General features: G+C 44.8%; 1 long non-coding RNA gene across 1 annotated transcript; it reads right to left on the reverse strand.

The window, feature by feature from the left end:
• Positions 1 to 579: 579 nt before the first annotated feature.
• Positions 580 to 24,824, reverse strand: LOC117802776. The gene is made up of 4 exons (XR_004626314.1): positions 24,500 to 24,824; positions 22,353 to 22,407; positions 12,082 to 12,113; positions 580 to 1,770 (listed from the first exon to the last, which is right to left on the reverse strand). It is a non-coding gene; the product is annotated as an uncharacterized LOC117802776 (long non-coding RNA).
• Positions 24,825 to 24,842: the final 18 nt, after the last annotated feature.

Genomic DNA, 24,842 nt, shown 5'->3' on the forward strand with positions numbered 1-24,842 from the left:
CCCCTACTCCTCTCCAGTGTGTGAGTTGACTGTGACATAAGGAACCCTCCCATCAGGGCCTTGCTGTTCCAAGTGTGGTCCTTAGACCGGCAGCCCCGGGCATCATGCTGGAGTTGATGAGAAATGCAGATTCTCAGGCCCCTGCCCAGACCTGCTGAATCAGAATGTGCACTTTCACAGGACTCCCAGGTGATTCACGTGCACATAAAAATTCGACAAGTGCCACCAGGGAGAATCAGGAGGCATGTGAGAGCCCCGTGGGCACATTTGATCTCGCACCTGCAGATAAACACCGCGGCCTAATTCTTGGACAATGACCACTGTCCTGCTGGACTTTGAAAGATTCAGAAGCCAAACAGGAGGCCAAAAGAGTTCACATTTACCTAGACGGTTTTCCCTCAGGTGCCTAAACCCTTTCTAGACGGTACCATACCAACCTTCAGTGTGCTTTCTCTGGAAGGAGGGAAGTGAATAATATTTTCCCCCGGAGGACCCTGAGACACGTGCTGTCTCTTTGCACAGTTACATACACATACTGCAGAGTGGTTATCTTAATGTTTAATTTAGATTGCTGCCCCATTGATTCGACTGCGGCTCAGGCAAGTGGGAGTAAACCAGATCCATGGTTCTGCCGTGCCACGGCCCAGTCGTCCTGCCGGTAGGAGAATGACCACATCAGGGTTGTGCGCCTAATTAAGCACTTAGTCAATAACCCACTCCCTCTGGACTGAGCCATTTGCTTTATCCACTGCGGGAACGAGATCAAGCTGGGCAGTGAATGTGGGTAATTCATGCAGGAAGAACTCATTTTAGGTGAGGGTGGATTGATTGGAATTGGTTGTTTCAGAGTCAGCGCCGGAGAGAAAGCGCCTTCCCTCCTCTGGTGAGTCCAGCATTCCTTCACAAAGGGGAGGTGAGGTTCGAGCCCAGCCTGCCTGGGGTGCCTGAGAGCCAGCACACAGCTCACCGGGGTGGCCACAGAGGTTTGGGGACAGACTCCATCATGGGCGTGCACACAGCGCACTGCAGTAGGACGTCTGGAATTGTTCCGTGGTGAGATAAGAACTCTGCACTTTATCCGAGGTCTTAAGACAGCTTATTGACTGCACTGTCTCACTGTACAGCACGTAATAACATTGTTAGGGGACATGTCAGCGAAGGCACCGAAGGGTGGAAAAACACGAAATCAAATTTCTCGTATGACAATGGCTTGAATATTTGTTAGGTTTTTGCTTCCACCAAATGAGGCTGCGTATTCTTTCAGGCTCATTCGATCAGCCCCTGCACAGTGTTCGTCCAGCCAGCCTACCCAGCAGTCAACACATTTTAACAAGCCATCCACTCTTCCTCCTCTCAGAGAGGGGTCTGAACAGGCAGATGCTGTCCCAGTCTCTTCACAGAGAAATCATTTTCATAACGTCACGAGCGTCCTAAGACTTCATGGTGTATTCTTTCATCAGCCATATGCGAGGGTGGGTGCGTCCATAAGACAGCTTCCTTCGCTGGCATAATTAAAAGAGAGCCTCCTCTTTCGAACATTGTGTTACATTTACATTCAAAGTTATTTTGCTCTTTCTTTGCCCTTGCCCTCAAGGAATTGTGGGAATTCAAGTTAATAGGCTTTTAATGGCTCTGTGATAACTGTGATTATAAACTGTGAATCAGATTGGGGGGAGCGTCGGAGTTCAGCGGCATCTCGTGCAAAGACACCACTGTTGCTTTTGATCCTTGGTTGAAATCTGGTATTCACTATTCAGACACCACCATCCCCTAAAAAATAAAAAATAAAGATATCTCAGTTGTTTCACAATTGCTTTGATAACAATTTTTAAGGCTTTGGCTTTACACATCTTCCTTTTGATATATTAGCAGCATTTAGAAACACATCCTGTTGCTAAAAATTAAGTCTACAATTGCATTTCCTGCTTCCTTTTTGAGGAGAAGATGCTGGATTTATTTAAAACACATGCAACATGTTGGACACACACGCTCACACACACATACGCATACACCGCCTTCAACTTTTCACTGCCAAATATTTAGAAATAAATTTTTACTGTGTTCTCTGAACATATAATTACTGCTTTGAGGCTAGTTAATGAAAATATACTTTTCTTTGAAACATGTTGGCTCTACTAAATGAGCCTTTCCTTGTGAGTCCACAGATGAATTGATTGTGAGCCTCCTTGAAAAAAAAAAAGAAAAGGCATTCTGATCATTGTTGCCAGATGTCTCAAGCAAGCCTGCCAAGCTGGGGCTAGAAACACAGCCTCAAAATAGTAGGCATGGGATTGTCCCATCAGCCAATTAGGGCCCTGAGAGCAAATTAGCTCTCACTTCCCATTGGCCAGAGCATCTGGGACCTGCGCGTGGACGGCCCAGGGACATTCTAGCAAGCATCCCCGACTCAGGCCAATTGCTGCTGGCATCTGAAAAGGCCACAAATAACAGTCAGTCCACAGTCTTTTAAAACTGCCTTGTTGAACACCTCAGTTCACTTCCTAGGAAAATCGCCATGGTCATTCCTGGAGAGCAGGGCATTATCTAAAGACAAAATAATCCCTGTGGTTGGAATAGTTGCACGGGGCAAAGCCCTCACTGAAGTTGGTCTCTAGAGACAAGGTCTTAGTCTCAGGTAAGGGGGCCCTTGCATACAGTCCCCCCCCCCGGGGGGAGAAATCAACTAGATTTGTTCAGTGGGAAATCTACTTCTTGAAAACTGAGCAATCAAGCGGCAGACAGCAGCACTGCCTTCTTGAATAACCATCACCTCAAATTGGAGATTGCATTCACCATCAATTCTAAAAGACACATTTCAGCAAGAAGCCATGGGAGACAAGGAACCTTAAAGACCAGTTCATCTGTAAGGAACAAAGCAACGCTGTGGGAGGAAGTCTCATCTACAAAGGTCAGCTCTTGGCAACATATGCCCCACTGGGCAGCCGGGAGCACTTTAGACACCAGTCAACGGTACTGCAGGACTGGCATCGGGACCAGAATTAGGAAATTACTATTGGCAGCAAAGAGTCATTTGGTAACAATAGCTCCCAAAAAGCCTTAAAAATATCCATATTTTATGATCCAGCAATTTTACTTCTGAGAATTTACTCCAAGAAGCTACCCATACATTTGCACGAAGATTTATCCTTAAGGCATGCTTATTATCCTATGTGGTAGAGGAAAAAAAAAAATGAAGCATAAAGTTGAACCCAATGCAGTCATGAAAACCATAGAATGACACAGAAATGTTTACATTATATTGTTCATTAAAAAAGAAAGGTAACCGGGCGCCTGGGTGGCTCTGTCGGTTAAGCATCTGCCTTTGGCTCAGGTCATGATCTCAAGGTCTTGGGATGAGCCCCAGTCGGTCTTCCTGCTCAGTGGGAAATCTGCTTGTCCCTCCCCCTATGCCCCTTCCCCTGGCTCGTGCTCTTGCTCGCTCTCAAATAAAATCTTTAAAAAAAAAGAAAGGTAAATACATATATAGAATGATCCTCTTTTGTAAAAATATATATACATAATTATAGAAAAATGAAAGGTTATACGAAAAGTTTTAGAATTACTTGAGTTCCTTTTTTCTCTTCACTGGGCTTTTCCAGATGAACATGTATTGCTATTGTGGTTAGAAACAAAATGAGAAGATTTTTAAAAAGGCTTAGGAAGACCAGTAACACAGGATCAATGTCTTGTAACAGTTCAAGACCCAGACAAGGAGAGGGCATAAAAATTAAGCTAAAAAACACAGGGATGCATGTGATGATCTACAAAGAACAAAGAAGGCCAGGCTGGCTATGGTCAAATCATGAATTTGCATGTGTTCTAGAAAAAGTGTTTTAAGGGCAATGTTCCACATTGCATTAGGTGCTGAAAGTACCACGGTGCATAATCAGTGGTCCCTACTCTGGAGGGCTCACCGCCTGTCTGAAGAATTCATCCACATGTCCACGGGAGCACTCCCATCCCACCCTTGTGGCAGTCAGAGAAGTTCCCCGATCAGTCTCTGTGGAATCTACTTTAATAAGCCTTCGCGCGATGGAAAGTGAAATCAAATAAAGCTTAAAGTCTGCCAAAGCATGACACTTGGCCTTAACCCAGACTTTTAAGAGCGAGACCTTGAAGTCCAACGATGAGGAATAACGAAGTTTCAAGTTTCGGCAGTATCCCTGCTGGGAGCTTTAAGCAGGAAGGCTCGGACCTGCTAAAATGTCTTCGTGGGTTCCTCTGAACACAACTGTGAAACTTTCAAAGCTTCTGTTCTCGGGAACCAGTCCCAAAGAGATAGATTTTTGTCAATTTAAGATACATGTCCTCTCCGTTATGGAAAAGCTTCTGGCATGAATTCTTCAATATCTGGTGTGCATTTTTACAGTAACTAGACCATCTGACAGATTCTTCCTCAAACGGGTTAAGGAAGGCCCCGAGGACACTGGCCAAGTGGTCAAGCCAGGGTTCAGTCCTAGGGAGCAGAGGTTAATTTAAAGGGGTGGTTATGGGAGACTTGGAGGCAAGAGGAACTGAGGGGATAACGGACATTTGGGGGCTTGCGTCTCTAGCGTCCATCAACACCCTTCTTCCGGCAATAACCCCGATTTCTGCTCAGCACCGTCAGTCCGCATCGTTGGGCGGAGCTGGTTCCGCCCTTCCCTCCAGCACTAGCCAATCAGAACATCACATTCCCCTCGCGCTACTTTTTGGCTCTGGGTGGGCACACGACAAAATCAGGCCAATCAAAGCAAGGTAATTTCAGTTCTAAAGCAGAGAAAGAACCTCGATCTTTCCTGACGAAGTCAAACCCTAAAGCATGGGGGCTGACATCTCTGCCGCCACCTTCCCTCCTTGGTCTCAGGAAGGAAGCCAACTCACAGGGACAGCTTGCCTGGAGGGGCTGAGGGAATGTGGACCCTCCCCACCCAGGCTGACCTGCACCTGAAGCCAGCCGTACCCCTGAACTGCCAGAGCATGAGCCAATAACGTTTCCTTCTGTCTGTGGAAAGGGAGCGAGGGTTGAGGGAGAAGCGGAGACAGAAGGCTTGGCCTCACAGGCAGAGGGAGCAGGGAGGACCCATGGGAAAGGAAAGTAGTGAGAAACAAAGCTCAGAATCCACTTCCTCCAGGTTCAGGGAGCCCTGCCGGGGCCTGACTAACACCTTCAAATCTCAGGAGTCTGCTGCCCAGTTGGGGGCCATTCCATATGCCTCCTCCTCCTCCCTGTTCCTGGCCAATCCCCTGCTTTCCACCACTGCCAAGCATGCCTCACACACCTGTCACTCTTATCTTCTGCAGGTTGGACCTCTTGGTATGGACTCTCCCCAGGAATGACACTGTAGGACATTGAGCCCCAACAGGGGAGAGGAGGGAAGGAGGAATTCCCACTCCCTGCTCCCCATGATCACTCCATGTACTTGACTCCAATCCAGCCCACATGCACACTCCAGATCTGACCTCACCCCAAAACACCAACTGCCCCTTCCTGATTTGGCAAATCTCGGGACCTCCACGACAGCCCCACGGTTCAACCTGTAATTTCTGCTCTCCCTGCAGCTAGTGCAGATGGCCCGAGATGCAAACCCCAAGGATTGAATGACCCCTTCTTGCCCTCAGTGTGGTTTCCTTCTTGTTAACAAGACTTGCTCATTTGTTACCCACAGTCTGTGTTTGGGGTTATGACAGGCAGGGTAAGGGAGCTATGGTGAGAACTTGAAAAGAGCAAATGGCAGAAGGCCCACTAATTCAATTTCATTGAACAGATTTGATAAGTTCCATATTTATTTCCTTATTAACCACCGTATCAATATCATGAATGTAAAGTTATATAGTTTTCTGTTAAAAATAGGCATTCTCGGGGCACCTGGCTGGCTGAGTCTGAAGAGCATGCAACTCTTGATCTCGGGGTTGTGAGTTCAAGCCCCAGGTTTGGTGTAGAGATTACCTAAATAAATAGGCTTGAAAAAAAAAAAGGCATTCTCATCCTACATCTTTTTTGACCATGTTTTCTGGATTATAGTGCAGTTGGACTCTTGGGTCTGAAAAAATGGCCAACCTCTGTTCTAACCCAGTCCAGGGGAATAAAACAGAACTTTAAAAAGTACATCCAGAATGATCTGTTATCTGGGCTCTAAGTCATCCTGGAAAGCAAAAGCCACCTGAATGCTAATGCCCCAGGACGTCTCTGTGTTTCTCAATATTCTCAGTATTTCTCTGGACCACAGGAAAAAACTCCAACACTTAGAAATGTGTAGGCAGCAGCAAGCACCCTGGGAAAACAGGCCTCGGGGTGGCTGCCAGCAGCAGTTTCAGGCCGTGGTAAGAACACAGCTTTGGAGCGGGAGGCGGGTTTGCACCCCAGCACTGCCACTTCCTAGCTGTGTGATCTCAGGCGACTTCCTTCACCCCTTTGTGCCTCACTCATCTGCAAAATGGAGATAATTTTTTAAGTACCTACATCTTTAGGGGGCGCCTGGGTGGCTCAGTTGGTCAAGCATCAAACTTGTGGTTTTGGCTCAGGGCCTGATCTCGGGGTTCTGGGATCGAGCCCCGAGTCAGGCTCCACGCTCAGCGCAGAGTCTGCTTGTCCCTCTCCCTCCCCCTCTGCCTCTTCCCTTAAGCTCGCTTGCGCACACACTCTCTCTCTCTCAAATAAAAAAAGTACCTCCATCTTTGGGCTGTTGTGAGGATCAAGCCCATTGATAAGAGGCGAAAAGCCCAGAGAAGTTCCTGACCCCTAATTAGATGTAAATAAATGCTAGCTCTTTTTGCCATATATTACTGATTCCTCAAAGCGCACAAATTTTTCTAGAAGCCCACGGGAACACGGTGGTAGCTGAGGTTGGAAGGAGAAAGGGGCCTAGGAAGTCAGAGATGGGTAAGCCCCGAGCTGGGGATGCACTCTGGGTCTCTGGAAGGCTGTCCACTGAGCCAGAGCTTTCAGAGGTAAAGGAGCCTGTGGCAGAGGCAGATAATTTCCACGCCCATCTGGGGTGCCCCCCCAAAACAATGTCCTCATTCCCAAAGACTCTCGCAGGCCCTGACCTTAGATTCTGCCTCTTCCTCCGCTCTCCACTCTGACACCAGGTCCCCCACAGCTATATTGGCATCTGTCCTTTCTTTGGCTTGCAGATGGTGGCATGGAGGTGGGGTGGGGGTGGCAAGGAGTCCCGTGCAAGACAGGACCCCCAAGCACGGAATGGGAAGTCTGGAAGCTCAAAGGCAAGTATGGATTCTGTAGAGCTTTGCTAATGGAGACCCCCACTTCAGTCTGAATTCAGGTTTTCCAGGAAAAATCAGCAGCAATGACAGGCTCTTCAGTGTGGGTTCCCGCCACAGGCCAAAGATCAGGCTTCACTGAATCAGAGTAAGGGGAAGAATGACAGTCAAACATCTTCTTTTTCTGCACACAGACTGTAATCAGCTCCCCACAAGGTCATCCTGGAACACCAAGGACAGTCCAGACCCCTCCTGGCTCTCCTCAGTAATGGACAGAAGCAATGGTGCAAATAATCCGGCCAAATGGTGGGTGATCCAAAAGCTATTTCCATTTGGCCTTGGGAGAAGTTTCCATGCTCATTCTGAGCATGGGTGTATACGATCCTCCCTGCCGGCTCCAGAGTGTGCAGTGGGGTCTGGGCATCCCTATCCTGAGATCAGGCTGCACAGGGGAAGGCGTCTCCAGCCAGAGTCTCACAGGGTGCAGAGGTTCTCCATGTGCCCCCAGCCCATTATCCATGCTTCTCAGCTCTGCCAGGCTGACCCTGCCAACGGCATCCCCTGGACTCCTTTGTTCTCTGGCTTCCTGGCACGTTTGAGCTACAGGAGATGGGAGCGAGGGAAGGAGAGGAAGCCCAGGCATCCCTTCCTGCATCCTTCCTGCTCTGGCACTGTTTCTGCAGTAATCTCTACATCCCTCCACCTATTCCATGGTTCCAGTGTTCACTGGACCCCAGGAACACCATTCCCTCCTCATTCTTTCAGTCCCCAGGTGGTGACAGTGTCTCACCGCCCCATGTGGGACCTCACCTCCCCATACCTCCATGAGTGGTGCCTTCATTAAGGCATTTTCATTAAACCATCTGGGGCAAGCTGTTTCCCACTGACACCTGACGGATACAAGATGGTAGCAGAAGAGGATGAAGTTGGGACAAGCGCTAGGGACGTGGGAGAGTTTATTAGAGAGGCAGCTAAATGCCCACTCAGAACACAGCCCCTCACTAGATCTCACCGAAGTCCACCACCCCTTTCTGTTTAGAGGCCACTTTCTCTGCTTGGCCTGCACCGCATTTCAGACAGGGGGTGTCAGATACAGCACATATGGATCTCCATCCAGTGTTGGAGGCCAATTTGTCTCTCTCTTGTGGTCATCTGTCTACCCAACTCCTGTTCATCTTCCAGATCTTAGACATTACTTCCTCTAGATCAAGTCAGTTCTCCTAGTTAAATGTAGAAACCTGAACTTTCCTTCAAAGCACCTATGACAGTTTGTAATATGTCATGTGTTCATGCCTTCCCTCTAGGCTTTCATTCCATAACCCCAGGAATTATCCCCGGTTTTGCTCCCACCACTACACCCCCAGCTCCTCTTACATGACAGGTGCCCAAGAGTCTTGAATGAATGATGTTTTTTCTATTAAAAATGCCACAGAGGACATTTTTGAATCAACATTGCAAATTTACCAGATGCTTCTATTTCCTCTTCTTCTGGAAACCCTCCAATGAAGGAATTTTTCAAAGATATAGACCCAGAAGAACAAGGACAAAGAGAAATAAAGAGGTGACAATAACAAAAGAAAGATCTCAGCAAATTTTTGGAATGTAAAAAAAAAAAAAAAGGTGGAGAAATAGTAGTTGCTGCAGCAAAGAACAGCAACTATGACCCAGGTGCTGATAGAAAGTCAGCCAGGTGACACAGAGAGCCCGGGCCCCCAAGACCTGGAAACAAATATTGGGGGCAGGGCAAGGCAGTGGCTGAAAATGCTGGTTGAAAATCTGTAGCCAGAGGGCTAAACACTCGCCCCTTTCCCACCCCAGGGAACCAAACAATGACTTTCCCCGTCTCTACTCCGACACCACCACCAGTAGAAAAGCAGGGGCTTGTCCTCTGGACAAAATGAACCCGAGGTTCTCCACAGGGGAGGAGATGAGGCATGGAGGTAAGGGGAGCACAAGACTAAAAACGGGCAGTTCGGTGAGCATCTAATAACCTGCAGCTCCACGGAAAAACCCTCAGGCACAGAGATGCAACTTTTCACAGTTGCAAGTCGACCGTGGCATGCTGAGTGGTCTGAGGACACAGACAGAGACACACTGTGTCCACTACCGTGACTAAATGTGATGTGGGAGCCTCGATTCTACCCTGGATCAGAGAAAGAAAAAAAGGCAGCTATAAAGGATAAGTTGAGAATGTTGTGGAAATTCAAATACAGACTCTATATTGGGCTTTATTATATCAGTGTTAAATATTTTGCTGTGATAATAGTATTGTGCAAAAATATAGGCAAATATCCTTGTTCCTATAAGCCATGCTGAGGTATTTAGAATAGCTGCATCTTTCGAAGAGCCAACAAAGGAATCACACACATACAGATATATAGGTGTGTGAATACACACACAGATAGATGGATAGATACATACATTTATACATAGACAAATAGATGGACAGGGCTGGGGGGGAGGAGAAATCAGATGGAGCCAGTATGGCAAAGTGCTAACCATAATGAGACTAGTGTGGAGTATTCAAGTATTCACTGTTCCATTCTTCAGTTTTTAGAGTGGGTTTGAAATTTTTCAAAATAGAACAACAACAAAAAGAATCCTAGTAGAATAAGATCCCTTAACAGCAACACATAAAGTGAAAACCAATAACAAAGATACTTTATCAGATATTGAGTAAAACTGACTTTCAATCCAGATTCCTATTCCCAGCCAAATGATCTACCAAAATAGCGAGGGCAGGAAAAAATACTGTTAACATATGAAAGGAGTCAACATTTTTATCTCCCATGTACCTTTTCTCAGGAAGCTAGCGAAAGACGTGCTTCAAACAACAAAGACAGGATGCAGGAAAGAGCACTGGAAAGAAAAGTAGGCTCAGGATGGTGGGAAAGGGAAGCCCCAGGACACAGTGTGTAAGAAGACATCCAGGGAAGGCTGAAGCAGGAGGGCACCGTGCTTCTGGAAGAAGAGGAAAAAGAGAAAAGACCAAACAAAACAAAACTCTCCCGGGCCTGCCCAAAGGGGCTCGTCATCGGTGAACATGGATCAGAGCATTGAGGGAAATGTCATGATGACACATAGCAAACCAGCAAGTATAAAATCATGCTGTTTTTAATTCTAGAAAAAATTGACGAATATTCCAGAAAAGAGACAAGGGACTAGAGCACGTCTGCCTCAGCAGTTAACAATATTTATAACTTTATAGGGGCGCCTGGGTGGCACAGCGGTTAAGCGTCTGCCTTCGGCTCAGGGCGTGATCCTGCCGTTATGGTATCGAGCCCCACATCAGGCTCTTCTGCTGTGAGCCTGCTTCTTCCTCTCCCACTCCCCCTGCTTGTGTTCCCTCTCTCGCTGGCTGTCTCGATCTCTGTCGAATAAATAAAATTAAAAAATCTTTAAAAAAAACTATTTATAACTTTATAATAAAGGAAACACTGGTTTTTGTCTTTTTTTATTCAAAGCTGGGGGGGTACCTGGGTGGCTCAGTCAGTTAAGTGCCCAACTCTTGATTTCAGCTCAGGGCTTGAATTCAGGGTCGGGAGTTCAAGCCCCAAGTTGGGCTCCACGCTGGGCATGGAGCCTACTTAAAGCAAAACTGCAACAAAACAAAAGAAAAACAAGAAACTATGTGGGAACGGTGATGGGAGTGTGTGTACTGAAAGCTAGGGAGGTGGTTTTAATTATGTCCTCACCTGCCTGATATACCATGTCTGGAAATCAAAAGATAATGTAAAAAATGGATACGTCAAGAAACAGCTGCCCGAAAAAATTGAATGCAGATGTGCAGACTGATGTTTGTACGTTAGCGTTCATAGCAACATGACTCACAGCAGCCAAAAGGTGGAAACAATCCAAATGTCCACAGACAGGTGAACGAATAAGCAACATGTGACATATACATGCAGGGGAATATTATTCAGCCTTTAAAATGGAAAGACTTTCTGACACCTGCTACATGGGAAAACCTTGAAGACATGCTGCTAAGTGACATAAGCCAGTCACAAAACGACAGATATTAATACTCCACTTAAAGGAGATACCTAGAGTAGACAGATTCAGACATGGAAAATAGGGTCAAGGTTGCCAGGGGCTTGGAGGGGAGAAGGACGTGCACAGTTACTGTTTAATGGGTACAGAATCACCCTTTGGGAAGGTGAAAAAAACTTCTGGAAATGGATGGTGGTGATGGTTGCACAACATTGCAGGTGTGCTTAATGCTACTAAAAAAAAAAAACCAGCTAAAGAGAAATAGCAGTATAAGAATATTATTCAAAGTTATGGTGTAACTAGCAGGAGAAACAGCTGAGTGGCGAGAGCTTGCAGGGAGGAGGCGATCCGGGCGGAGGGGAGGAGAGGGATGTGGCAAGAGACAAGCTGCTGGTCATTAAAGTCCTTGTGCTGTTTTACTTCTAAAACGACAGCGAGAACATTCACACGGCGCTGCTTCCTGTGTGCCGGGCATGCTGTGGATACTTTGAGTATGTTCTTTAATCCTCCTATCACCAAGAGCCCGGTGCCTCCGGAGTCCCTGCTCTCAGCCAGCCTACTGCGCGGCCCCTCAGACACATGCATTATGGTGATCAAAGTGCAAGCTAATTTTCAAAAGATGCTGCACTGAATTTCCTTGTCTACATATTTTATGTGCGGGTATGTGAATATCAGATTCCTAGGAGTAAACTACCCCTAATTTTTATAAAAAGCAAAACATGGTGTCCAGCTCATTGTGTGGACATAAAAACGAAGAATGTTGCTGATGCAGATATTAAGTTCCTCTTCCAGTAGAACTGAGCCCAGAAGCCAATGACTTTCCTTTGTATTCATAATTTTTAGCAGGTCTCTTCAGCTTGCGTAGCCCCCCCCCATCTCCCCTCTCACCTCTCCTGTGACGATGATCATTGTAATGGTACCTGGGGAATAAAATATAAGAAAGATGAGACCCAAAGAGTAAATCGAGCTTCCTTTAGAAATAGTGGCAAATAATTTTGCAGTTGAGAAAACATGCTGAAATATTATTTTTGTAGTGAAAATAGCTACATCACAAATTTAAATTACATTTCGATTTGAAATGGAGTCGATTTGCACCACCTACTGGAATATACGGCTCTATATAGTCCAAGGTTTCAAAATTAGGAATCCACTTTTGAGAATTTAGAGTTACTTTTTTAGTTATATTTGAGAGACCGGTCCCTTTGATATGTTGTAAATGCCAAGTGCTAATTTACTTCAGGGACCACTTTTTTTTTTTTTTTTTTTTTTAAAGATTTTTTTTATTTATTTATTTGACAGAGATAGAGACAGCCAGCGAGAGAGGGAACACAAGCAGGGGGAGTGGGAGAGGAAGAAGCAGGCTCATAGCAGAGGAGCCTGATGTGGGGCTCGATCCCATAACGCCGGGATCACGCCCTGAGCCGAACGCAGACGCTTAACCGCTGTGCCACCCAGGCGCCCCCAGGGACCACTTTCTAAAACAAACTCTTTCGAGGCCAAATGTAATCATCTGGCTAAATTGACGAATTGTACAACCGCTTATAAAAATAAAATGATTAAGCCCAATACATCAACCAAAGAGATAAAAATGTAAATTAGAAGCAAAACTGAAATCAATACACATTATCAGTTGCTAACTCACTATTAAAAAAGAAGATTCGAGCAGACAACTGGAAAATGACAGGAAACATAAGCAAATGGGATAATAAACAGAACATAACTCAACATTAATTAAAAAAAGAACTCGCCCAATGAAAATTTGATGGTGTTTATACCCAAAGTAATAATCATTGTCATGGCTTAACTACAGCTGAACATCAATGCACAAAGTATCTCATTTAAGCTGTTTGACATTGTAAAGGAAACCCCGACAAAAATTTCAGTCTTCATGACAAACTACTCCAAGCAATAAATTTGTGAATATACAGTAGCAACATTCATTATCGTGTAATTGACAGAGAGTCAGAAAAAAAAATATATCCACGGTATCCACTATTCTACATGAAATTGCTTTAGAACAGAAGCCTAAATATATTGCATTTTAATTTCTTGAAACCTATTATACCATTTCACTTATTTTATGGGTATTTTGTCTGAAAATTGATTTTATTTTTAGATGTCAACTAAATTAGATGTCAACTCAATTAACTGAAGCATAAACTATGCCAGCAAGATATATTTACAAATACACCCCACAACATGGTGTGCAAGTAACCACCTGATTTAAAGTCCTAAGCACAGAAAGATCCCATGTGATGGCAACCAACTCATCCATAATCCTCTTTGTTGTTGCAGGTGATTTGTGCCTGACAAGCCTGTTTACAGTGACAAATGTCATATGCAAGGTTGCTGGAAGGTGTTTTTTCTCAGTTTAGTTCACCGCTGGTGTGATTTCATTCTTAAGGTTTTCATCTGCATTGGAAAGCATGGTTATTTAATTTCTGTCAGCTGAGCTCAAAGCCTTTCACTGAGGCTACAGAGAACATTCTTAACGAGGCCACAGAGGTCAAGACACACCTGCCTTTCCAGCCCCACCTGCCACCTCGAGCTCCCCAGGCTTCTCCCTAACCTCACCGCCGTCTTCCCATACCTTGCCTTGGCTGTGCTCCCCACTGCTACCAGGACTTTGCCTATGCTTTTCCCTCTGCCTGGAATTCTCTTCTTTCCCCACTTGGGCCTAGTTACTTCTTCCCTGACTTTCCTGGCTGGGTCAATTCATGGTGGCAAGTCTGCGTTTTGGGGGTACTTACCTGCAAGTTTCTGCATGCCCCCATTAGACTGTTTTTACTCACAGCACAAGCGCCCAGCACACTACCCACACAGAAGAAATATGGAATGACTCACTCAGATCTGGACCAGAGAGGCACCTGCTCTGTCCCTCTTCTGGCTGTACCCCTCCCCAGAGAGAGATGGACCCATCTGGAGCTCCAGGGAGCCTGCTCTCCTGGCTCCAAGCCTGCTCTGGGGCCCATGGAGGCTGCTTTCCAAGTCTGTCCCCCAAAGGACCTGGTGTATACACCCCTATGCCCAAGGGGTGGCCAAGGGGCATCTCTCAGAAAGGTCAGAGGATAAAATGCATCTTAGGGGCACCTGGCTGAGTTGGTTAAGCATACAGCTCTTGATTTCAGCTCAGGTCATGATCTCAGGGTTGTTAGATCGAGCCCCGTTATCGGGCTCTGCTGGACATGGAGCCTGCTTAAGATTCTCTCTCACTCTCCCTTTGCCCCTCTCCCCAAAAATTTTAAAAAAGAAGTATTTTAATAGTTGCCAAGGGGTGGCTGTGATAAAGGTGTATAGTCAAGGAAGGAGGATAGAATATATTTTATTTAATAATTTGTTGGCTTAATATATAACTTGAGATATTTCACTATATGCTATACAGAATTCCATTTATAGTTTTCCCCAGTCCCTGATAACCAACCCCCCCCCAAAAAAAAACCAGGCACAGAAGTGGTTTCATGCAAATCTGAAAATAAACTTTACCTTCCATTTAATATCAAGATGATCTCCTATATCCCATCCGAAATCTGAGGTCAAAGGAGAATGACTCTTAAAGTCATTTTTAATGTCAAAACTCCTTGATAAGCACAATGAATGGGGCCAGGGGGAGAGGGGCAGGGATAAACAGTGAGAGTCATTCAGTTTGAAAACACGTTCCAAAATCATTATATGACACTAAAATGTTAAAAATTATGTTCCTTGGGTAATAGGACAATGCACTTTCTTGCCTTTTTGCATTTTACTACTCTTTGGGGGTTTTTTTTTGTTTTTTTTTAATGATTTTTTATTATATTATGTTAGTCACCATACAGTACATCCCCGGCTTCCGATGTATGCATTTTACTACTCTTTGAACTTTCTAACATAACAGCGCTTACATTTGTAATGAAAATCTTATTCTTTTGAAAAATCAAGTTACTATTCTGTTTCATTTACAAAATGTGAACATTTCACCAAAGCTTACCATCTTCTTTGCTATCCTTCACATGGAATGAACAGTAGGAATTTTCTGCCTATTAATTTCAGAGGCAAAAACCGTTATCTTCTCAGAGCTCAGTGGAAAAGGACTATGGCTTATCTTATATCGTATGTATCGGGGAGTCACAAACAAGCTTCATTTCTAGGTTTGGAAAATGGGTCGCCTGGCTAGTGGACCCTGAGTCCACTCTGTTTTAGGCAGCTCCCTGAGTGTTCGTTATTCCTGCTAACTTTCATTAAGGCCACCTTGATTTCTTTTGGTTTCCTAATTATAGTCTGGAGATTCTTTTTCATAGTTGTGCTTCTAGAAATCCAGTTTTGTTTTTCCTCATTTAGAAGTAAGAATGGTCTAGGGGCGCCTCGGTGGCTCAGTCGGTTAAGCATCTGCCCTCATCTTGGATCATTATCATGATCCCTAAGTCCTGGGATCGAGCCCCGCATTGGGCTCCCTGCTTTGTGGGGAGTCTGCTTCTCTCTCTCTGCCCCTCCCCCACTCATTCTCTCTCTCTCAAATTAAAAAATCTTAAAAAAGAAAAAAAGAAGAATGATCTACTTATTAACCTAGAAAGAACCAATTGCCTCCCTCTTTATGACCCATCCCTCCCACCAAGTTCCTCACACCACGTGTACCAGTCAACAGGTGATGCTCTTGTCCCCTCCCCCTTGCCTGGGCCACTCCCACCTCCACACTTTGGCAAGTGTTTTTCCTTCACCATCCCACACCCTGCCCAACCTTCCAAATCCCCCCAACCGCCCCAGGCTCCACAGCCCTTCCTGACCACCCTCCATACTCACCCCTCCCAGCCGAGTGTAATTATCACACCTTGGAAGCTCTACCACACCCGGGACTTCTCCTTTATGATAAGTAGGACTCACATTCACCTGTTACTACTGAGTACCTGCCCTTGTCCTCTCCCCAGAACTAAATCATCGGGCCTTGAGGTCAGGAGCCCTGCTCTGCTACCTTCTTTAACCCAGCGCTGTGCCTCGGACCCAGTAAGTGTCAGAAATGAATGAAGCATACATTGTTTGGTCAATCCTAACATTTCTGTCAGAACTGCTCAGGGCTCTCTTGACAAATGTGTCTTCTCAGTGCCAACTCAGCCGACTGAGACAGTAATTGACAGAAGAAAATGGCCAGAAAAATGCAACACGGAAGATTAAATGAAAAGCAATGAAGAATGAACTAATTTCAATAATTATTTGAGGAAGCAGAGGGTTGGGGGAGGAGCCAGACTGGAAGTGTGTTGATAATTGTTCAAAGTGGGTGATGGTGACAGATACCTGGAGGTTCGTTTTCCTGTTCTCTCTACTTAGGTATGTAATTTGAAAATCGTGTGATGAAAAGATCTGAAGAAGAAGGCAAAGGAAAAGCAACAGCTGCTGGTTTGCAGACTCAGAGGAGGCCCCAGGCCCAGGTATGAGAGAAAGAATCGGGGATGCAGTTCTCTCTCCCTCTGGGTACCGTCCTCCCCTGTGGCCGCACTCCTGCCATCCAAGTTCCTCTCCTCCCAAATCTGTACATGCCCCCACTCATTTACATGGCCCCCACGCTCAGATCTTTGGCCCAAGTAATGCCATCCCAGGCTCTGCCTCTTGGGTAATGCCCCATATTCTAGGACATTCCCAGAAGGGAATGGGAGCCCCTCAGAGCCGGGCTCTACTTTGGCTACTCCGGTTGACAAACCCTAACCCGTGTGTGTGATAAGTCACATACTGAGATCTTCTGGGACATAAAGTCCTTCATGTTTCTTAAATCACACGAAGTAGAGTCCCCTACGGGGAAGGATTTGCCAGGAGACGTCTCAGTGGAAATTTCTCCACTCTGGAAGGCTTCCTGTAGCAATGGAGGCCATTGCAGACCACCCTCTGCCCAGAAAGACCGATTCTACTCTAAATGACCCCTCTGAGGATCCTCCCCATGGCTGTGATTGTCTGGCGAGTCACCGCAATCAGATCAGAAACATTCATTGCAGCCAAGACACACACGGCGCCATAGTACTTTTGCATTCAGGTCTTTCCTAAGCTATTCACGATAGCCACACCGATCGTGTCCAACCAGTTTCAGGGAGAAACAAGCCTGAGACCCTCCGACAGGAGAGCTCAAGTTTCTCTTCCCGCTCTTGTGCTATCGCTTTCCTACTTCTGGACCATTAGAAGAATATTTGTAATGTAGATGAGGCCAGTCTCTTTGCACAATGTTGACAGACAAGAGGAAGAGTCCAGAGAGAAATGCCACAGCAGCAAATGAATATAAATGATGCTTTTCCACTTTGTGCTTATAAAATGCCTTTTGTACCAGAATCTCAAAGCTCTCCAGGAAGCAAGGCTTTGACTGGCACATTCACTCAGGGTAAATGTGAGTGGTCAGAGCTTCTCATTTGTGATAAGAACAAAAGTCCACACACTTTGCAAATGCAATATCCTTGCCTTCTGGGTAGTAAACAAAAGTATGCAGATGGATAATGACATCTGCGGATTCTGGCTTCATTTCCTAGAGAGAAAAAATGTAAATAAATATGTAAAAAATTGTCATATGTGGATAACACCCGTGGTCCACCCAGTGGTTACCGTTCAGTCCAACGTTTGCATGCAATGGATTCTATTACTGGGTGCCTTGTGACTGCATGACACTGAGAAAGTAAAATATATCTTTTCCATGCCCACAGTAGACAAATATAGAAATGTTTAGTTAAAAGGTCTGTCCAGTCAGCAACTTTGACATCTGATGCTTTGGCACTAAGTGATACCTTCCTTTTGTTCTCTCCACTGGAAGCCTCCTTGTAAATGCTTAATAGCTAAATGATTCATTAGGGTCTGCAAAGGCCAAGCCCTTAGCTAGAAAGGCAGAGGGGGACTCACAGGCACCGCCTGACTGTGGGATTGATTTGAGGGTTCATCTGAGAATTCCTTCCTTCTCACTCTTCGCCGAAGGTGCACGCACAGCATGAATAACCACTCGGGCTCCAGCCACCACAGGGCTGTCTGGAGAGCGGACGTTAGGGACTTTGAAACCATTCCTAGGATTCATTTAGGGTAATAATCAGCTTCAGAGAATAAAACTCACAAAGACTAAGAACAGGTCTGCTGTGAAAGTAATGCCTAGCAGAGACAATCTGCTCCTCCAATCACTTGCATTGTATTCTCAAAGTCAATGCTAATAGCTTACAAAAGAATTTGAGATCTTCCAGATCTAGAAAAGGAACTCTCGAAAGTGCAAAAGAAATGGCTTCTGAAGAGCTTCAAAGAATTTGCTTAAATGCTATTAGTTTCCAGAACAGCAATTAAATAATTATCACCTAAATTAAAAAAGGTATCGTGTAGTTTTAACCAAGAGGGTCTCGCCATGACTGATAAAGTACACCTCAAAGTTTTCATTCTTATACTTTAAAATTTTTCTACTCTTGTCACATTAAAGTGTAAAGGAAAATATAGATCATTAACTTGATAACTGTTCTTGAATTAAAGAGTAGCTGGCATGTGGTTTTTGGTACCATGGTGTGTCTAAAACAGTCTTTCCAAAAACACCGGTCTACAAACTTTCTTATCACACACTATTATCCGTTTAAAAATGTTCTGAACATACGGCCCCAATGTATGTGTGTTTACTTCTTTGTAAATTACATAATAGCAGTAATACAGTAACATCAAAACACAAAAATAGAAAACACTCGATATTTAAAATATTTTAATTTATTAACTGCAAACTAGTTCTGTTCCACTAACATTCTTTAAAAGAGAGTAAAGTGGTCAAACAGGTTTGTGGCTCTTTATTGAAAACTTGGTAGCAGAACAACCGAAGTGTCCTTCTAAGTTCAGTTTGTTTTAAAACTGGGTTTTAATGGCTGTCATTACTTAAAATAGCTCAAAAGATAAGTAAACTAACTAGGAGGAATCACATGGTCTCAGAGCTTTCCAAGTCAAACTGTGATTTCAATTGTATCCACACATGAGGCAAACATTGCAGCTGAAATTTGGTTACATTTCCATCTTCTTTGGGTCCATCGGTCTTTCTTAACACACCAATTACACGGTTTCAAGGAATAATTCAGAGATAGTAAGTTGTTTCACATGCAATTTGTTTACTTGCTTGTGAGGAAGAAAGGCCAACAGACTGTTGTCAAGGAACACAATTAAAAACAGACCTTATGAGAGAGAGGAAAACCCCTGCTGGCAGCTGGGAAGACTGTATCTTGCAGGCACATTTTGGGGGTAAACAAATCAGCTGGTGGTTGACAAAGAGATCAGTCTGGGCATTCCGAGTAGGCCAACGAATGGTTTGAGGAAAACAGTTAAGATGTGGATAGGTTTTTCCAAAGCCTTAAGAGTGTGGCTGAGGAGCACGGAGGGCTTGCTGTCTCTTGCGGTGTCTGCTCTGCGGTCTCCCCTTCGTTAGACACTGCCTAAGGTAAACCAGACCCACACCCCTGTCCTGAGAATTCCTCAATATACTTAAAATAAACTCCATTTGGAAGATTTATAGAAGAGATAAGAAATTTCGGCTCTTAAGTTGACTGTGCAGAAATGACTGTGTAGGTCAGTTTTAGCAACAAAAGCACACAATGTTGGAAAGATTTGCAAACATCTATTTTCAAAAATGCTCTCTCCATAAGTTTTTTTTAAAAAAACAAAGATTTTCTCACTTGTTAAACCATCACCTTTCTCTCGAAGGGACAGATTAAGTCTGTTTATTTTTGTTAAGTTTTTACCTAAAGCATCCTAATGATGGCTACTTGTCGCCACAGAAAAGATGAGGAAATGTGGGACACTTTTTATGAAATATAATAACTCATTTTTTAAGCTTGACAATTCTTTTAAGTGCTTTATCACATGATGATCTGTGAACTGTGTGTGGTACATGAGATTTTCAAGGTCACCTTTCAAACAATTCTGAAAAGATTCTCCTAAAGGCCTTGTTTTGTCACCAGATTTAACCACGTGGACGGCATTTAACAGCCTGTCTGAGCCACTATATACTCTGGGGGACTCAGAATGGTCTGCAGACACCCAGTGCCCCTCATTGGGAGCATTCATCTTCCCTGCCATACTGATGCTACACTTAGCCATGGGTCTCATTTTGGCCAAAAAAAAAAAAAAAAAAAGGTAAGTGACAGCGATATTTGTCACTCCCGACCAGAAGCTTTGGAAGCTGGTTTACAAATCAGCCCTCTCTTGGTTGTGCCACTCCAACAGGCAATGCTCAGGATGGTCTCATCTGTCTGGTTCACAGAGTAAAGATTACGTGGACCAGTGCAAGGATGTCCCAAATTCTCTGTGGGACACACTTCTACTAAATATTTGGGACGTTCTTACCCTTAAAAATTTGTTCACAGTTTACCTGAAGTTCAAATGTTACTTAGCATCCTGAATTTCACCTGGGGACCCTAGTTGTAAGTCACTACATTTGGGGATCTTTTGTTTTGGCTGCAAAACCCAATCTTCCCTGATACACCACCTGACCACGGCCCAAGGAAGGGTGCCTGCGTCAATCTGCATATTAAGTATTCAGAAGGCTTAATTTTGCCCTTACTTTTCAGATTAAAAAAGAAGTTCTGTTTCTTCCTGAAAGCCAGCAGAACGTCTGTAGAGAGATCACTGTTCTAAACTGTGGTCACCGGCCACGGTGCTCAGATCCTGGAATCTTGCTAAAAATGCAGATTCCTGGCACTCCCCTAGAATACCAATTTTGAATCTGGAGATGGCTGGAGGATCTGCTGGCTTAACAAGTTCCTGGGGTGATTCGGAGACAAATTAAAGGTCCAGTGGCCTGTGTCTGCAGATCAACTTTCTGTAAGGCTATGTGGGAGTCAGAGGCTCATCCTGCCTTTGCTGTTAAACTAGTTTTGTACGATGTTCAACAAGTCAATTCTATCCTCCTTTCTGGACTGCCCTGCTCATCTACAGAGGGATGGGACTGGCTCAGACCATCTCAAATCTCTCCTCCAGCTCTAAAAGTCCAGGACAAGGAGTCCGACACCCAGGGCCTTCCGAGGTCCCGCAGGCAAAGTAAACAAGTGAGGGTGGGTAGGTGTAAGACACTAGGTTGTAGAGCGGACCGTGGCACCCTGCAAGGCACAAACCGTATTCTAAGCGGTCCCTATATGTTCTCTGCTCTGCGCATAGAACTCCCAGGGTCCTAGGCACATCTCCCTCACATAGAACTATAAACATATTTTTTAAAAGATTTTATTTATTTAAGAGAGAGAGAGAGAGATTGAGAGAATAAGCAGGGGGAGGGGCAGAGGGAGAAGCAGACTCTGGAGCAGGGAGCCGAGGTGGGACTGGATCTCAGGACCCTGGGATCATGACCTGAGCCAAAGGCAGATGCTTAACCAACTGAGCCACCCAGGCGGCCCCAGAACTGTAAACATTTTTGACAAGATTTCTAATTTTGCTTTGGAAAATACCGTGTGCTGCAAGTAACTAAGCAAATTATGACTGGCATCTCTCTGAAATCATAACGTGTGCCGGGAGGATGAGATTTGTAAGTGCAGACAGTCTAACCTACAAATTGTTTTAGAATGGAACAAATTTGGTGTGAAGACTAACTTTAATAATTAATGACTGACACAGCAATAGTTTGGAGATACTTCATTAAACATTTTTAGCTTTGATTTTGCAGACTAAAAAAAAAAATTGGAGCCAACAACATTGTTTTTATGTCTCAAACACTTTGATAAGCATTTTAAAAGCCTGTCATACTAGTTATTTTACCTACATTGCCTAAGGCCTAAAACAGTTCAATGGGCTGGTGCTGCGCCTGGTGTTGGTAAAACAGATGATCAGATGGGACACTAGCCCTTGAGGAGCTCACAGGTGGCAAGGGAGGCAAATACAAACAAGCAATTTTTCTATAAAGTGGCAAGTGCAGGATAAAGCTAAATACAAGCTTTGGGAACAAAGAAAGGGATCTTAAGGGGTGGGGAGGGGAAGGTGTCAGGAAAGACTTATTAGGGATGATACCTGAGATGAGTCTTGAGGAATAAGCCAGGTGAGGAAGGGAAAGGTATTCTAAGCAGAGGAAAAGCACCAGCAAATACAGACTTCTGAACAACCTGCTGAAGCAGAAAACTGTAAGCAGTTCATTCATTCAAACATTTCCTAAGTGGTGAAAACATCAGGTGCTGGGGAGCCAGGTAAACACCCGAGAGTGCTGATTGGCTACAAGAACGGATACCTACCAACAAAGTTGAGCAGGTCCTAGATGATGCCCTACATCCTGAACAGGGCTGGAAGCTGGGGACCAGGAAGGAGGCAGAAGGCAGACATTGATTCAATACAAAAAGAAACATAAATAAGCTTCTTAAAATGTGAAATTCTGGAAGTAATGATCCATGTTACCCACAACATTAAATTTCAATCACTTACATTAGAAACAATGGTAACTCTCTCTCTCTCTCACACACACACACAGCACTTAAAAGTGAACAGAGAAAAGAAAGCAATTAACAAGCACTTCGATAGAAGAATGGATCAACTTTCTGTAACTCAGATGTGCCCAGTTTCTCTCGCCCTCAGGAATCCCCCTCCAGTACTGCCTATACCTTGCTTGTTCTAGCCCTGGGAGTGGCCTCAGGAAACCCAGTCTCCCCTCCGGTCTCACTCCACAAATGGTCCTGGGAGTCACTAGTCCCTGTCCCTGCCTGAAGACCCTCTCTGCTCCCAGGACACTTTCTGCAGCTGACCTCTTTTTCTATGATGTATTTCTGACTCTCTCTGTTTCGTTCCTCTCTGCCTTTTCTTTCTTCTTCTTGTTTTTTTAATATTTATTTATTTATTTGAGAGAGAGAATGTGAGCAGGGGGGAGGGGCAGAAGGAGAGAGAGAATCTCAAGCAGACACCATGCTGAATGAGGAGCCCTATGTGGGGCTTGATCTCACAACGCTGAGAACATGACCTGAACCGAAATCAAGACTCAGACACTTAACCAACTGAGCCACCCAGGCGCCCCCTCTCTGCCTTTTCACAGGCCATTTCCAGCACATTTTCCCACTAAGCAACAACACCAAGGGTTCAGGAACCTACTTCTCAAGAAGCCTGCAATATATTTGAGTCCTGAAAACAAAGAATTACCAATACCTCAGAAAATCCCTTCTTACAAAGAACTATATACTAAAACAACAGAATTTAAAGATTAGAGGAAGCTAAACTATATATGTTTAAAAGTTTAATAAAAATTCTGCTTATGATAAAATAATGCATAATCAGAAAGAAAAAACTGGAAAATAAATTTTAAAGAATTAATTTTAAATCACTTTATCTCACCACTCAGAGACGTTTTTATGGACATAGACACAAGAAAAAGATATGTTTTAAAAATTAGGATAGTAATGCATATTTGCTTTTTAAAATTTTATCATTTAGCATCGTATGTACAATTGAAATGTTCTTGAACATTCCTGACAGTTGCACAAGTTAATGGTATTATATACCAAAAAAGACTTAACCATCTTCCTATGCTAGATAATTTAAATTATGCTCAATTTTCTTACTACAGTAAATAACGTATTATCTTGCAAAAAAAGACCACAAAATACAAACGAAAAACGATAAATATCCAAATCAATACACGTTGAAGTGTCTATAAAACGTACTATTACGTGTAATTCAATGTTAAATATAATTCATAAGAATGTTTCGTTACATTTGAAAACAATTTGTTAACTGAGCTTCCTCAGTCACAAGGACGTGTGAATACGCACATGGTGAGTTACCAGAGCCAAATATAAGTTACAAGTTGAGATAGCCAAATACTGCAAGGCAAAGTTAATTTTTCAAAAAGCTCCCAATGTTTTACCACAAAACAAAGCAAATTTTTATGAAGGATGTGGCTGCATTTAACTACGCTTTATATGACAGTAGATGCGGATTCTGAGCAGAAGAGAGCCCAACATCGCCCAAGCTTTCACACGGCCCTGGCTATTTATTTCCTTACTACTCAAAGCGCTGGCATCATCTCCTGGAAGTCGGCTAGAAGCGCAGAATCTCAGGCCCATCCCAGGCCTATTGAATCATAATCTGCGTGTCAACTAGATCTCCAGGTGTTTCCTCTGCGCACTAATGCTGGAGAAGCCCCAGGACCACCCAGAAAGCCTTTTGCTAGCTCCCTGGGGCCTGACAAGCCGCAGGCTTTCCGCAGATGCTTCCCGAGTCACTAAGCAAACGCGGCACCTTGCAAAACTCTGTGGAGGTGCGACCGCCTTTGAAATGCGTAGGTTCGGTAAAGGCGGAGGGCCGCCGCTCCAACACTCGGGGCCGCGGGCCCACTCCGGCATTGTGATGCCGGGGCAGGACGCCGAGCCGGGCCCGAGTCTGCATTGCCCCTCACCTGGGCTCCTGATCGCTCCCTTCCTGGGCTGTGAGCCCGTCTGTAAGCTGGTGGGGGCACTGAAGACTGGGGAGGTAGGAGTGCTAACACCTCGCTACTTTAACTGGAACAGCTGCTTACACGGACTGCAGCAGCTCCCCCGGGCCGCGCTGCGACAACCTCGCCGAAACTGACACCACCGAGCCCAAGTCGCCAGAACTGTTTGCCAACAAAGGCTAGAGGCGTGCAAGGGGTGGAGCCTGGGAATCAGCTACCGCGAGACGTGGTCCCCTGAAGAGGTTCCGAAAGGCGCAGGCGCACTACACCTCCTGCCCCTGCCGCGAAGGTGGCTTCCACCGGGGAA

The sequence above is a fragment of the Ailuropoda melanoleuca genome, chromosome 6, assembly GCF_002007445.2.
Source record: "Ailuropoda melanoleuca isolate Jingjing chromosome 6, ASM200744v2, whole genome shotgun sequence".
NCBI lineage: Eukaryota > Metazoa > Chordata > Mammalia > Carnivora > Ursidae > Ailuropoda > Ailuropoda melanoleuca.